Genomic DNA, 14728 nt, shown 5'->3' on the forward strand with positions numbered 1-14728 from the left:
GAGTGTCTCGGAGTGAACCAAAGCGATGTTGTTCGGACATGGAGGAGATTCAGAGAGACGGGTACTGTCGATGACATGCCTCGCTCAGGTCGCCCAAGGGCTACTACTACAGTGGATGACCTCTACCTACGGATTATGGCTCGGAGGAATCCTGACAGCAACGTTTGTTGAATAATGCTTTACGTGAAGCCACAGGACGTCGTGTTACGACTCAAACTGTGTGCAACAGGCTGCATGATGCACGTCGATGGCGAGGTACATCTTTGCAAGGAGGTACAGATGGGCCCAACAACATACCGAAAAGATCGCTCAGGTTTGACATCACGTTCTCTTCACCGATGAGTGTCGCTTATGCCTCCAACCAGACAATCGTCGGAGAAGTGTTGGAGGCAACCCGGTCAGCCTGAATGCCTTAGACACTCTGTCCAGCGAGTGCGGCAAAGTGAAGTTTTCCTGCTGTTTTGGTATGTGGATCCGACATACGCCGCTGGTGGTCATGGAAGACACCATAACGGCTGTACGACACATAAATGTCATCTTCCGACCGATTTTGCAACCATATCGGTAGCATATTGGCTAGACATTCGCCTTCATGGGCGACAATTCGCACCCCCGTCGTGCACATCTTGTGAATGACTTCCTTCAAGACAACGACATCGCTCGACTAGAGGGGCCAGCATGAACCCTATCGAACATACTTTGGATAGATTGAAAAGTGCTGTTTATGGACTACGTGAGCCACCAACCACTCTGAGAGACCTACGCCGATTTGTCGTTGAAGAATGGTACAATTTGGACCACCAGTGCCTTGATGAGCTTGTGGATAGTATGGCACGACGCATACAGGCATATATCAATGCAAGAAGACGCGATACTGTGTATTAGAGGTACCGGCGTGTACAGCTATCTGGACCACCACCTCTGAAGGCCTCACTGTATTTTGGTACAAGATGCAATGAGTGGTTTTTATGAATAATAAAAAGGGCGGAAGTGATGTTTATGTTGATCTCTATTCAAATTTTCTGTGCAAGTTGTGGAACTCTCGGGACCGAGGTGATGCTAAACTTTATTGATGTGTGTATGTTGCGTTTGGTTGTTTGTTACTATGATCCTTTTCTGCATTCATGTGCTCTGGTGACTGTATCTATATTATATGAAATCTCTGTCGCACAACCCCACCCTCCCGACCTCCGCACGTCATATCCGAAGTCTACGATAGCACACCAGATCACCAAGCGGTACATCGACTTGTGCAGATAATACAGGTAACGTTCTTGTTTCAGCAGCGGGTAGAGGTACTTGCGGCGACTTAGTGTCTTCCTGGGGTTGGAATCTCCAACCGTATGGGGGCAGAGGAACCTATAGGATGCCGTCAGGCGAAGTGAAACCTGTTTAAATAATACCTTTTTTATTCCTTAAAATACATAATGTCACCCTGTCTTCTGTGGCGACTGACAGCTTCCTAAGCCAGAGTGGAATCTGCTGATTCAAGAGGCAGACTGCTGCGTCAGCTCCCAGCTCCCAATACAGACCGATGACTCAGAGTGTGGCCTGTTGTTTCGATAAGCGCCTCCAAACGGCTTGTGTCCTATGAATGAGGCCGTTACTGCGGAATGTGTGCGTTTGGCTCACACATTGTCATGAGTGTTCTCTGTCCCTCTCAGGTCACTGCTGTTCTATCCAATTATACAGATTGCAATGTTGGATAGCGTGTGGAATGCTGATCCTGGGCCGCCAGTTTGGTAGGCCATCTGAACTGAAAGATACAGAATTTACAGAGAAGTTGGTGCCTTGAACTGCAACAGTGTTGGTAGACTTGTGTACTACTCGTCAGTGATGGCTTCTGTATGACATGCAGGTTCAGTCATCACACCAGGCAGCAAGAGTATGACTAATATTGGAAGTCTCACAAAGGATATTACATTATAATAATCAGTGAACCGGGTGTGAATGATATGAATGCCATCGATTCTACTGATCGAGGGATTGTGTACTAATATGGTGTAATATTTGTTACATCGTGGAGCAGCATTGCTGTACGACATGCATGAATCAGTCTCTCTCATTGCGAGTCGTCACCAACCTTCAGTTTTACTGTATTGGCTCAATCAGTTTGTTGTAGTATCATAACTACTTCGTCAAAATCTTGATAGGCGTCGTTGCGTGCTTCTTACATAATACTACGAAGGTATCAGAGGCTGACTGGTCTGCACTTGTCTTACACTTTTCTATTGAGCTCGCTCACACTCACACACAGAAGTGTTGATGTCGCACTCTTGGTGACTCCCTAACCATGACGAAATGTCTTTGCCTAGTGGCACGATTACTTGGGCAATGCCAGGCTCTAGGGACTTACAAAAAATTTCCCTTTCCCATCTCCTCACTATGTTGATGTGTAATACCCTGCTCCCCTTTATTAAAATTCTTCATGAATTTTACTCTTTTTTTTCTCTAGTTCGGTATCTTACATATGTACATTTATTCTCAGCTTTTGGTTCCTGTAATCACAACGGAAATCTTATCCTAGTTAATACAACCTTCTAGTTTGCTTATTTTTATATTAAGTCCTCTAGAATCTCTTACTTTCTTACACGAATCCATTTCACGGGACTATCATGAACGGCTGCCTCTTTTTATGATTAATTTTCTGTCTTAAAAAAAGAAAACTGCACAGGTCAATGCTAGTACCCCGCTAAAATTAGTTTCTCTTGATATTTCCCTACATGCTCCAACATTTAATCTATCGAAATTTGTCCTTTCTCTGAAACATCAATCGTTTGTAGTAATGTACTGTTCGAGAAGGTTCGATTTTGCATGGGTAACACACCTAGAGGTTCCTTGGTTCAAATGGCTCTGAGCACTATGGGACTTAACTTCTGAGGTCATCAGTCCCCTCCTTAGAACTACTTAAACCTAACTAACATAAGAACATCACACACATTCATGTTCGAGGCAGGATTCGAACGTGCGACCGTAGTGTTTGCCCGGTTCCAGACTGTAGCGCCTAGAACCGCTCGGTCACCCAGGCCGGCATAGGTATCTTGGGTAACACATCTACAGGTTTCTCTGTCCAGTATAATATCGGTCCAGTTCCTGTAATTACTGTGCTACAATTAATTGTAGCTGGATGATGAAACTGTGGTACAATTATTTCACGCTTGATACCATTAATCAACAACCCACTCTGTCTCAAATCTTAATTATAATACCTGTAAATGTTCTATTGTTATAACAATTAACTGCAGCTGTCTCTGATGAGAACATTGAATAAATGCAACGGCTGCTAACATGCGGAAAGTGTGGTTGCGGCATTGATGCTACCGTTTGGCAATCAGGTGCTTTGGCTTTTACCAGGAACAACTGAATTTCAGTGACCACTTGTCGATTCGCATCACGTGGAGAGATGGTGACTGACTCTTTGACACAATCGCTACCATGTCTTATTGACATAACAACGTTCGTATTCCTTTCTTCAGAAACTGGTAATACCTCACTAGTTTGAACCTGCACCCATTTATTAAAAGTTTCCGTTTCGCTTGATACGGATGAAACGTGAAACCCTGATATCAAGAGCTTAAAACCACTACTGGAAATTGTATATTAATGTATACCCTAGCTTGATCCGAATAAACCTTCAACGATGAAACGTGATAGAAAAATGTTATGCTACTTTTTACTAGAGGTACAACGTGCCGTAATCTTATTGGAAATTCTTTCGATGCTTACTATAATCCTAATAAAACTGCAGTGGTGTTAATAGGGTTGTACTTATCTGGCCATGCTTAGCATGGTTAACTGTTCTAGTACCCTTCCAGTCTCTACTCTCGCATGTCCCAAGCTACTATCTAGTTCGTGTAGTAGTCTGGCTTACGTTTATCTTTGATATCGCACTATTTTTGACCGACTAACCGTGTCGAAATGATTACGACAAGCGGCTGGCTCTTGTTGATACTTCAGTGTCCTTGAGCAGTGGCAGGTTGCAGTGATTCCACGCAAAGGCATCACATTAACAGTGTCCAACTCGGCGCTGAGGTAACCGGCTTTCTTGTCACATGGTGATCAGTTTTCACATTCTTACACCATGGACCTTGCCGTTGGTGGGGAGGCTTACGTGCCTCAGCGATACAGATAGCCGTAGCGTAGGTGCAACCACAACAGATGGGTATCTGTTGAGAGGCCAGACAAACGTGTGGTTCCTGAAGAGGGTCAGCAGTCTCTTCAGTAGTTGCAAGGCCAACAGTCTGGATGAATGACTGATTTGGCCTCGTAACACTAACCAAAACGGCCTTGCTGTGCTGGCACTGCGAACGGCTGAAAGCAAGGGGAAACTACGGCCGTAATTTTTCTCCAGGACATGTAGCTTTACTGTGTGGTTAAATTATGATGGCATCCTCTTGGGTAAAATATTCCGGAGGTAAAATAGTCCCCCATTCGGATCTCCGGGCGGGGACTACTCAAGAGGATGTCGTTATCAGGAGAAAGAAAACTGGCGTTCTACGGATCGGAGCGTGGAATGTCAGATCCCTTAATCGGGCAGGTAGGTTAGAAAATTTAAAAAGGGAAATGGATAGGTTAAAGTTAGATATAGTGAGAATTAGTGAAGTTCGGTGGAAGGAGGAACAAGTCTTTTGGTCAGGTGAATACAGGGTTATAAACACAAAATCAAATAGGGGTAATGTAGGAGTAGGTTTAATAATGAATAGGAAAATAGGAATGCGGGTAAGCAACTACAAACAGCATAGTGAACGCATTATTGTGGCCAAGATAGATACGGAGCCCAGGCCTACTACAGTAGTACAAGTTTATATGCCAACTATCTCTGCACATGACGAAGAAATTGAAGAAATTTAAGATGAAATAAAAGAAATTATTCAGATTGTGAAGGGAGACGAAAATTTAATAGTCATGGGTGACTGGAATTGGGCAGTAGGAAAAGGGAGAGAAGGAAACGTAGTAGGTGAATATGGATTGGGGGTAAGAAATGAAAGAGGAAGCCGCCAGGTAGAATCTTTCACAGAGCAGAACTTACTCATAGCTAACACTTGATTCAAGAATCATGAAAGAAGATTGTATACATGGAAGAAGCCTGGAGATACTGACAAGTTTTAAATTGTAAGACATTTCCAGGGACAGATGTGGATTCTGACTACAATCTATTGGTTACGACCTGTAGATTAAAATTGAAGAAATTGCAAAAAGGTGGGAATTTAAGGAGATGGGACCTGGATAAACTGACTAAACCGGAGGTTGTACAGAGTTTCAGGGAGAGCATAAGGGAACAATTGACAGGAATGGGGAAAAGAAATACAGTAGAAGAAGAATGAGTAGCTTTAAGGGATGAAGTAGTGAAGGCAGCAGAGGATCAAGTAAGTAAAAAGACGAGGGCTAGTAAAAATCCTTGCGTGACAGAAGAAATATTGAATTTAATTGATGAAAGGAGAAAATATAAAAATGCTGTAAATGAAGCAGGCAAAAAGGAATACAAAAGTCTCAAAAATGAGATCGACAGGAAGTGCAAAATTGCTAAGCAGGCATGTCTAGAGGACAAATGTAAAGATGTGGAGGCTTATCTCACTATGGGTAAGATAGATACAGTCTACAGAAAAATTAAAGTGGAGAAAAGAGAGCTACTTGTATGAATATCAAGAGCTCAGACGGAAACCCAGTTCTAAGCAAAGAAGGGAAGGCAGAAAGGTGGAAGGAGTATATTGAGGGTCTATACAAGGGCAATGTACTTGAGGAAAATATTATGGAAATGGAAGAGGATGTAGATAAAGATGAAATGGGAGATATAATACTGCGTGAAGAGTTTGACAGAGCACTGAAAGACCTGAGTCGAAACAAGGCAGCGGGAGTAGACAACATTCCATTAGAACTACTGACAGCCTTGGGAGAGCCAGTCCTGACAAAACTCCACCATCTGCTGAGCAAGGTGTATGAGACAGGCGAAATACCCTCAGACTTCAAGAAGAATATAATAATTCCAATCGCAAAGAAAGCAGGTGTTGACAGATGTGAAAATTACCGAACTATCAGTTTAATAAGTCTGTATTGCAAAATACTAAAGCGGATTCTTTACAGATGAATGGAAAAACTAGTAGAAGCCGACCTCGGGGAAGATCAGTTTGGATTCCGTAGAAATGTTGGAACGCGTGAGGCAATACTCACTCTACGACTTATCTTAGAAGCTAAATTAAGAAAAGGCAAACCTACGTTTCTAGCATTTGTAGACTTGGAGAAAGCTTTTGACAATGTTGACTGGAATACCCTCTTTGAAAATCTGAGGATGGCAGGGGTGAAATACAAGGAGCGAAAGGCTATTTACAGTTTGTACAGAAACCAGATGGCAGTTATAAGAATCGAGGGGCATGAAAGGGAAGCATTGGTTGGGAAGGGAGTGAGACAGGGTTGTAGCCTCTACCCGATGTTATTCAATCTGTATATTGAGAAAGCTGTAAAGGAAACAAAAGAAAAATTCGGAGTAGGTATTAAAATCCATGGAGAAGAAATAAAAACTTTGAGGTTCGCCGATGACATTGTAATTCTGTCAGAGGCAGCAAAGGATTTGGAAGAGCAGTTGAACAGTGTCTAGAAAGGAGGATATAAGATGAACATCAACAAAATCAAAACGAGAATAATGGAATGTAGTCGAATTAAGTCGGGTGATGCTGAGGGAATTAGATTAGGAAACAATACATTTAAAGTAGTAAAGGAGTTTTGCTATTTGGGGAGCAAAATAACTGATGACAGTCGAAGTAGAGAGGATATAAAATGTAGATTGGCAATGGCAAGGAAAGCGTTTCTGAAAAAGATAAATTTGTTAACAACGAGTATAGATTTAAGTGTCAGGAAGTCATTTCTGGAAGTGTTTGAATGGAGTGTAGCCATGTATGGAAGTGAAACATGGACGATAAATAGTTTAGACAAGAAGGGAATAGAAGCTTTTGTAATGTGGTGCTACAGGAGAATGCTGAAGATTAGATGGGTAGATCACATAACTAATGAGGAAGTGTTGAATAGGATTGGGGAGAAGAGAAGTTTTTGGCACAACTTGACTAGAAGAATGGATCGGTTGGTATGACATGTGTTGAGGCATCAAGGGATCACCAGTTTAGTATTGGAGGGCAGTGTGGAGGGTGCAAATAGTAGAGGGAGATCAAGAGATGAATACACTAAGCAAATTAAGGAGGATGTAGGTTGTAGTAGGTACTGGGAGGTGAAGAAGCTTGTACAGGATAGAGTAGCATCGAGAGCTGCATCAAACCAGTCTCAGGACTGAGGACCACAACAACAATAACACCAGTTTAGAGTGATCCGGCAGATAGAACAGATAATAGTAATGGATTTACTATTTTCTCCTTTGAAAGTCTGGTTATACTTCTATCAGTCGCTTCCATCAGGTTTATTACGGGCCTTCAAGCCCCATCAACTGAAACCTACCAGATGTGTCTTTCATTCCGCTACGTAACGATGATATGGCATGTGACGTCATACGTGCACAAGCGGGGGGAGCATAGAACGCAGACAATATATCTTTTTCTTCTGTGTTGGTTTTAGTAATGTAAATTGTGGTGACACGGATTCGTCGCTTAGCCCGTGGTGTGGGTCAGGTTGGAATGTGACAATGAATGTGAGCTGGGGCGTCTGTATCGAACGGTTCAGATAAACATGTTATCGCCATGTCCCCTCTTGCAGCTCATGTGCATGCGGTCAGCGCTTGGAACATGGACTGGTTAAAGTGACTCACGGCGTGTTCCCCAGATTTTAGATATAGATTTAAAGATATGTCTGAAGATGTATGAAGACACTGCGGGTGCTCCGTGTCACGTACGTTCTCGTTAATCCTCCATCTTGTTTGGCTTTTTTGACAAAAGGCAGAGAGCCTTGTTTCTTGTCTGCCTTTCGCTATTTATTTTAAAGAAATCGGTTTAGGTGCATGTCACCCATCTTCAGACCGTGTGTCGCTGTTACAGAGCAACCTAACTGAACTATTCGTTTCTACATTTATATCTACATCTACGTGATTACTCTGCTATTCAAAATTAAGTGCCAGGCAGAGGGTTCAATCAACCACCTTCAAGCTGCCTCTCTACGGTTCCACTCTCGAACGGCGAGAGGGAAAGACGATCACTTAAATTTTTCTGTGTGAGCGCTGATTTATCTTATTTTATCTCGATGATCATTTCTCCTTATGTAGGTGGGTGCCAACACAATGTTTTCGCAATCGGAGGAGAAAACTGGTGATTGAAATTTCATGAGAAGATCCCGCCGCAACGAAAACCACCTTTGTTTTACTGATTGCCCCTACAATTCACGTACCATGTCTGTCGCATTATCTCCCCTATTTCGCGATAATACAAAACGAGCCGCCCTGAAGTCTTTCAATGTCATCCGTCAGTTCCATCTGATACAGATCCCACACCGCACAGCAGTACTCCAGAATGGGGCGAACAAGTGTAGTGTAAGCAGTCTCTTTAGGAGATGTGTTGCACCTTCCAAGTGTTCTGCCAATGAATCGCAGTCTTTAGTTTGCTCTAGCCACAACATTGTCTATGTGATAGATCCAATTTGTAGTTGTAATCCCTAAGTATTTAGTTGAATTTACAGCCTTCAGATTTGTGTGACTTATCGCGTAATCGAAATTTGGCGAATTTTCTTTACTACTCATGTGAATAACTTCAGACTTTTCTTTATTCAGGGTAAATTGCCACTTTTCCCACCACACAGACAATCATCTTGCAAGTAGTTTCGACCATCTGATGACTTTACAAGACCGTAAATGACAGCATCGTCTGCAAATAATCTATGAGGACTACTCAGATTGTCTTCTATTTCGTTAATATTGATCAGGAACAATAAAGAGTCTGTAATATTTCCTTGGGGAACTCCTGATATTACTTCTGTTTTACTCGACGACTTTCCGTCTATTAGTACGAACTGTGACCCTTCCGACAGGAAATCACGAATCCAGTCGCACAACTGAGGTAATATTCCATACGCACACAGACGCTTGCGAGGAAAGGTGTCGAGACCCTTCCGTAAATCTAAAATATACAATCAGTTTGACATCTCCTGTCGATAGTGCTCATTAATTCATGAGTATAAAGCGCTAGTTGTGTTCCACAAGAACGATATTTTCTGAATCCGTGCTGACTATGTGTCAGTAAAACGCTTTCTTCGAGGTACTTCATAATGTTCGAATACAGTATATGTTCCAAAACCCTACTGCAAATCGACGTTAGTGATATGGGCCTGTAATTCAGCAGAATATTCCCATTTCCCTTTTTGGGTGCTGGTGTGAGTTGAGGAAATTTCCAGTCTTTAGGAACGGAACGGTCTGTGACCGAGCAGTTGTACGTAATTGCTAAATTTGGAGCTATTGCATTTGCATAGTCTGAAAGGAACCTGAGTGGTTTACCATCTGGACCGGAAGTCTTGCCATTATTAAATTATTTAAGCTGCTTTGCGACACCGAGCATATCTACTTAAATGTTTCTCATCTTCGCAGTTGTTCTTGATTGGAATTCGGGAACATTTACTTTGTCTTCTTTGGTGAAGGAAATTCGGAAAACCGTGATTAATAACTCTGTTTCGGTGGAACTGTCATTAGTGACTTCACCGCTGTTCTCGCGCAGTGAAGGTGTTGATTGCGTATTGCCACTGGTGTGCTTCATATATGATAGCATCTCTTTGGGTTTCCTGCCAGGTTTCGAGACAGAGTTTCGTTGTGGAAATTATTAAAAGCATGTCGCATTCAAGCACGCGTCATATGTCGAACTTCTGCAAAACTTTCCCAATCTTCGGGATTTTGGCATGCTTTTTTCGTTGCTTCTGCAACAGCGATCTGACCGGTTTTGTGTACCATGGGGGATCAGTACCATCACTTATTAATGTATGTGACATATATTTCTCAATTGCCATCGATACTATCTCTTTGAAATCATTCCACATCTTTTCTACGCTGATGTGATCAGATCGGAAGGATTGGATACTGTCTCTTCAAAAGGCGTTAAGAGCATTTTTATCGGCTTTTTTTAAATAGATGTGCTTTGCGTTTCTTTTTGATGGTTGTGGGCGTTACAGTATTCAGCCTAGCAGCAACTGCCTTGTGGTCGCTAATCCCTGTATTCGTCATGATAATCCCTATTTGTCCAGGATTATTTGTTGCTAAGAGGTGAAGTATGCTTTCCTAATCATTTACGCTTCAAGTAGGCTCATGAACTAATTGTTCAAAATAATTTTCTGAGAAAGCATTCAGTACAATATCGGATGACGTTTCATGCCTGCCGCTGGCTTTAAACGTATAATTTTTCTAGCATATCGACGATAGATTGAACTCACCACCGACTATAATTGTATGACTCGGATACCTATTTGAAATGAGACTCGAGTTTTCTTTGAACTGTTCAGCAACTATATCTTCCGATTCGGGAGGTCGGTAAAACGATCCAATTAATAGTTTAGTTCGATTGTCAGGTATAATCTCTACCCATACTATTTCGCAGGAACTATCTACTTCAATTTCACTACAAGGAAAACTACTTTTAACAGCAATAAATACTCCACCACTAACTGTATTTAATCTATCCCTTCTGAACACTGTTAGATTGTTTGAAAAAAATTCGGCTGAACTTTATTTCCGGGTTTAGCCATCTTTCTGTACCTATAACTATTTGAGCTTCAATGGCTTCTATTTTTGTTTGAGCTCTGGTTCTTACTCAACACAGCTACAACTATTTACAACTACAATACCGATCATTTCTACAACTACCTTACTGTGTTTTATCTGCCCTCTTTTCGATGGACGCCCTTTCGGTGGTTTCCTGAGACCCTCTAACGTAGAATACCTACCTGTCCCTTCCACACAGCCCCCACTACCTGTGTAGCCGCTTCCTGTGTGTACTGGACTCCTGACCTACTAAGCGGATCACGGAAACCCACCACCCGATGGTGCAAGTCAAGGAATCTGCACCCTACACGTTCGCTGAACCGCCTGAGCCTCTGATTCAGACCCTCCACTCGGATCTGCACAAATGGACAACAGTCGGTTCTGTCGACGATCTCCAGATGGTGAGCTCCGCCTTAATCTCGGAAGCTAGACTGGCAGTCCTTAACATTTCCGCTAGCCGCCCAAAACCAGAGAGAATCTCCTCCGATTCAAAGCGACACACCTCGGTACCGACATGGGCCACCAACTACAGTTGGCTGCACCCTGTACTCTTCATGGCATCCGGAAGCAACTTTTCCACATCCAGAACGACTCCCCCCAGGATGCATACGGAGTGCTCACTGGCTTCCCTCCTCTCCTTGACCCTCCGTGAATGCCCACACGTTCCGGGCCAAGAAGCCTCCTCTGGAACAAGGTGAAAGACTGGATCCGGCTCAAAGACTTCGTCAGCCACAGATAACGCCGGAAACCTGTTCGTCAAACGAACCGAGGAGGCCCTATGATCGGCCCCATGGAAAGTATTTCGGTGCTTACTAGAATTTGGAAAGATCTCCCACTTGACCACGGCCGAGAGTCAACCTCGGTGGAGTCAGTACCCGGGGTGGCCACAGCAGTGGATCGAACGGGGGACACGTGGGACGTGCTCTATGTCTCTTGCTTCCCCGCATCTGACCCCCCACAGTGATGCTCCTAGACAGCAGACTCAAGCTGTATGACGGTAACCAACACTGCCAGGAGCTGTGAGCGAAGTCTCACCAACTCAGCTCGCATCTGCACACAGCGATCACAGTGCTTATCCATTTCAGACCTCACTACAGTTTGAAACTAGTAAAGATATTTCATAAACAAACTGTGTTCCCACCTTATTACCAGCAAGAACTCGCGGTGCTCTCTCACTGACGGTCTAACCGACACTGAGCTGTTCTAAGCTAAACAAACGAGAGTCTCTACGATACGAGGGTCTATACAATGGTTGATAGCAACCGCGGTATTGCACGCTACACTGTTTTAAAATGAAAGGTTGCTCCTAGTGAGCACTCAAACACGCAAAGAAATTTTAAAAAAATATACTAGTAACTACAAACGTAACTGAAAAGAAGTAGCTCCTATTTGAAGCTCGTAAAAATGTGTAATAAACAAACGGTGTACTCACCTTATTAACTGCAGAACTCGCGGAGCTCTCTCACTACAGTCTAACTGACACTGTCCTGTCATACACAAAATGTATACCTGTTATATCACAGCGAACTGATAGTTCCAGTAGGACAGGTTAACTCTCTAACTACAACATCTGAAGACGGGAGGCATTGCCCGAAACCAATAATTTTGAAATATAAAGCGGTCGAAAGACAAAATTGTGCCTATTTTGCAAAAAAGGCATCGTAGGTAACCCCTGGTGACAAATAGTCCAGTATTGGTTGCATTAACACTTGACCACCAGACCCTGGAGCGAATATTAACCGATATGAACTAGAATGTATGGACCATCAAAGAAGCAGAAGGCAGATGCATTCTGCTAAAGATGACTTTATTGTGAAGAAAACGTAAGTCAATTTGTTTCGATAAAAATGCAAAAAAATCGAAAAAATCAAGCTTTACTGGCCTACGACTGCTATGAATTAATGTTTTTACTATTGGTGGCAGTCAATACACTGCAAATTCATAAACCATTGATGACTACTAAAATACATCTACTTCCTTGGTTACTACTTCAAGAAGTGAACGAGGTTGGGATGATGTAAACCATCCCTTGTTATTGCTTAGGCTAATGCCCATCCTAAACGTGTAGCTTTCGTCCAAAAACTGATACAAAGTATGCTAATTTGGTCGCTTAGATCGTCCGAGCACAGCTCAGGGCTTTGGTGCAGTTACACATGTACACGGTATGATTAAAAGTACCCGGATACCCCCCAAAAAACATAACTTTTCATATTAGGTGCACTGTGCTGCCACCTACTGTCACGTACTGCATATTAGCGACCTCAGTAGTTATTAGACATCGTGAGAGAGCAGAATGGGGCGCTCCGCGGAACTCATGGACTTCGAATGTGGTCAGGTGATTGACTATCACTTGTGTCATACGTCTGGACGCGAGATTTTCACTCTCCTAAACACACCCAGGTCCATTATTCCGATTTGATAGTGAAATGGAAACGTGAAGAGAGACTTACAACACAAAAGCGTACAGGCTGACCCCGTCTGTTAACTGACAGAGACCGCCGACAGTTGAAGAGGGTCGTATTGTGTAATAGGCAGACATTACACAGGAATTCCAAACTGCATCAGGATCTACTGCAAGTACTATGACAGTTAGGCGGGAGGTGAGAAAACTTGGATTTCATGGTTGATAGGTTGCTCGTAAGCCACACATCACTTTGGGAACTACCAAACGGCGCCTCTCTTGGTGTAAAGAGCGTAAACAGTGGACGATTGGTGGAAAAACGTTGTATGGAGTGACGAATCGTGGTACACAATGTGGCCATCTGATGGCAGGATTGGGGTATGGCGAATGTCCGGTCAACGTCATTTGCAACTGTGTGTAGTGTCAGCAGTAAAATTCGGAGGCGGTGGTGTGGTAGTGTTTCTCATGGAGAAGGCACGCACCCCTTGTTTTGCGTGGCACTATCACAGCACAGACCTACGTTCATGTTTTAAGCACCTTCTGGCTTCCCACTGTTGAAGAGCAAACGGGGTTGGCGATTGCATCTTTCAACACGATAGAACAACTGTTCATAATGAACGGCCTCTGGCGGAGTGGTTACACAAGAGCAACATCTCGGTAATGGATTGGCCTGCACAAAGTCTTGATCTGGCACGAAGTAGGCGTTCCAAAACATCCCAACGGTGTTCTATCGGATTCAGATCGATATCGGTACCTCTCCCCAGTCCACCACTCCGTGAAGAATGGGCTGCCATTCTTCAGGAAATCTTTCAGTGTCTTATTTAACGTATGCCTGCGAGAGTGGAAGCTGTAGTCAAGGCTAAAGGTGGGCAAACACCATATTGAATTCCAGCATCACCGTTGGAGGGCGCCCCGAACATGTAAGTCATTTTCAGCCAGGTGTCCGGATACTTTTGGTCACATGGTGTATCTCCCATTTCTCGTCGAAGCGTGGAAGGGACGCCGTTAGGCGCTAAACTGGCGTGGCCGTTCCGAACAGCCTACGGGGCCTGAAAACTTTGTAGGTTTTCACATAGCAGTCCTACAATGCAGTTAATAAATGATGTGGACACTCGTAAATCTGTTACCCCCGATGTGGTAACTGCTGTCGCGGTCTACGACTCATGGTCCCCCACCACTTCTTATTCTGCCAATCAATTAAATAGGCGCCCCATTGAAAACGAGCATAGGAGACGAACGAGTGACACCGTGACACATCACTTAATAGTTTGGATGCCAGTTTTCCACACGCTCTCAATTGCACGGTGTTAGACGTCCAGGATGACTGCTGAGAATAAGCATTCCACCACGTCCTTCGGTTCCTTCAGTCAGTGCGTTTCTCTCACAAAATATGCAATATTCAAGCTTACTTTGGAATGAAATGTCAAAAATAGGAATTATGATCCAAAGGTTCTAGTTTCTTCGGTTTTCTTGGAACACTGTCTTCCCTTTCTACATCTACATCTACATCCATACGCCTCTGTGTGGGCTCTAATCTCTCTAATTTTATCCTCATGGTCTCTTCGCGAGATATACGTAGGAGGGAGCAATATACTGCTTGACTCGTCAGTGAAGGTATGTTCTCGAAACTTCAACAAAAGCCCGTACCGAGCTACTGA

Source organism: Schistocerca gregaria, chromosome 2, assembly GCF_023897955.1.
Source record: "Schistocerca gregaria isolate iqSchGreg1 chromosome 2, iqSchGreg1.2, whole genome shotgun sequence".
In the NCBI taxonomy this organism is placed as follows: domain Eukaryota; kingdom Metazoa; phylum Arthropoda; class Insecta; order Orthoptera; family Acrididae; genus Schistocerca; species Schistocerca gregaria.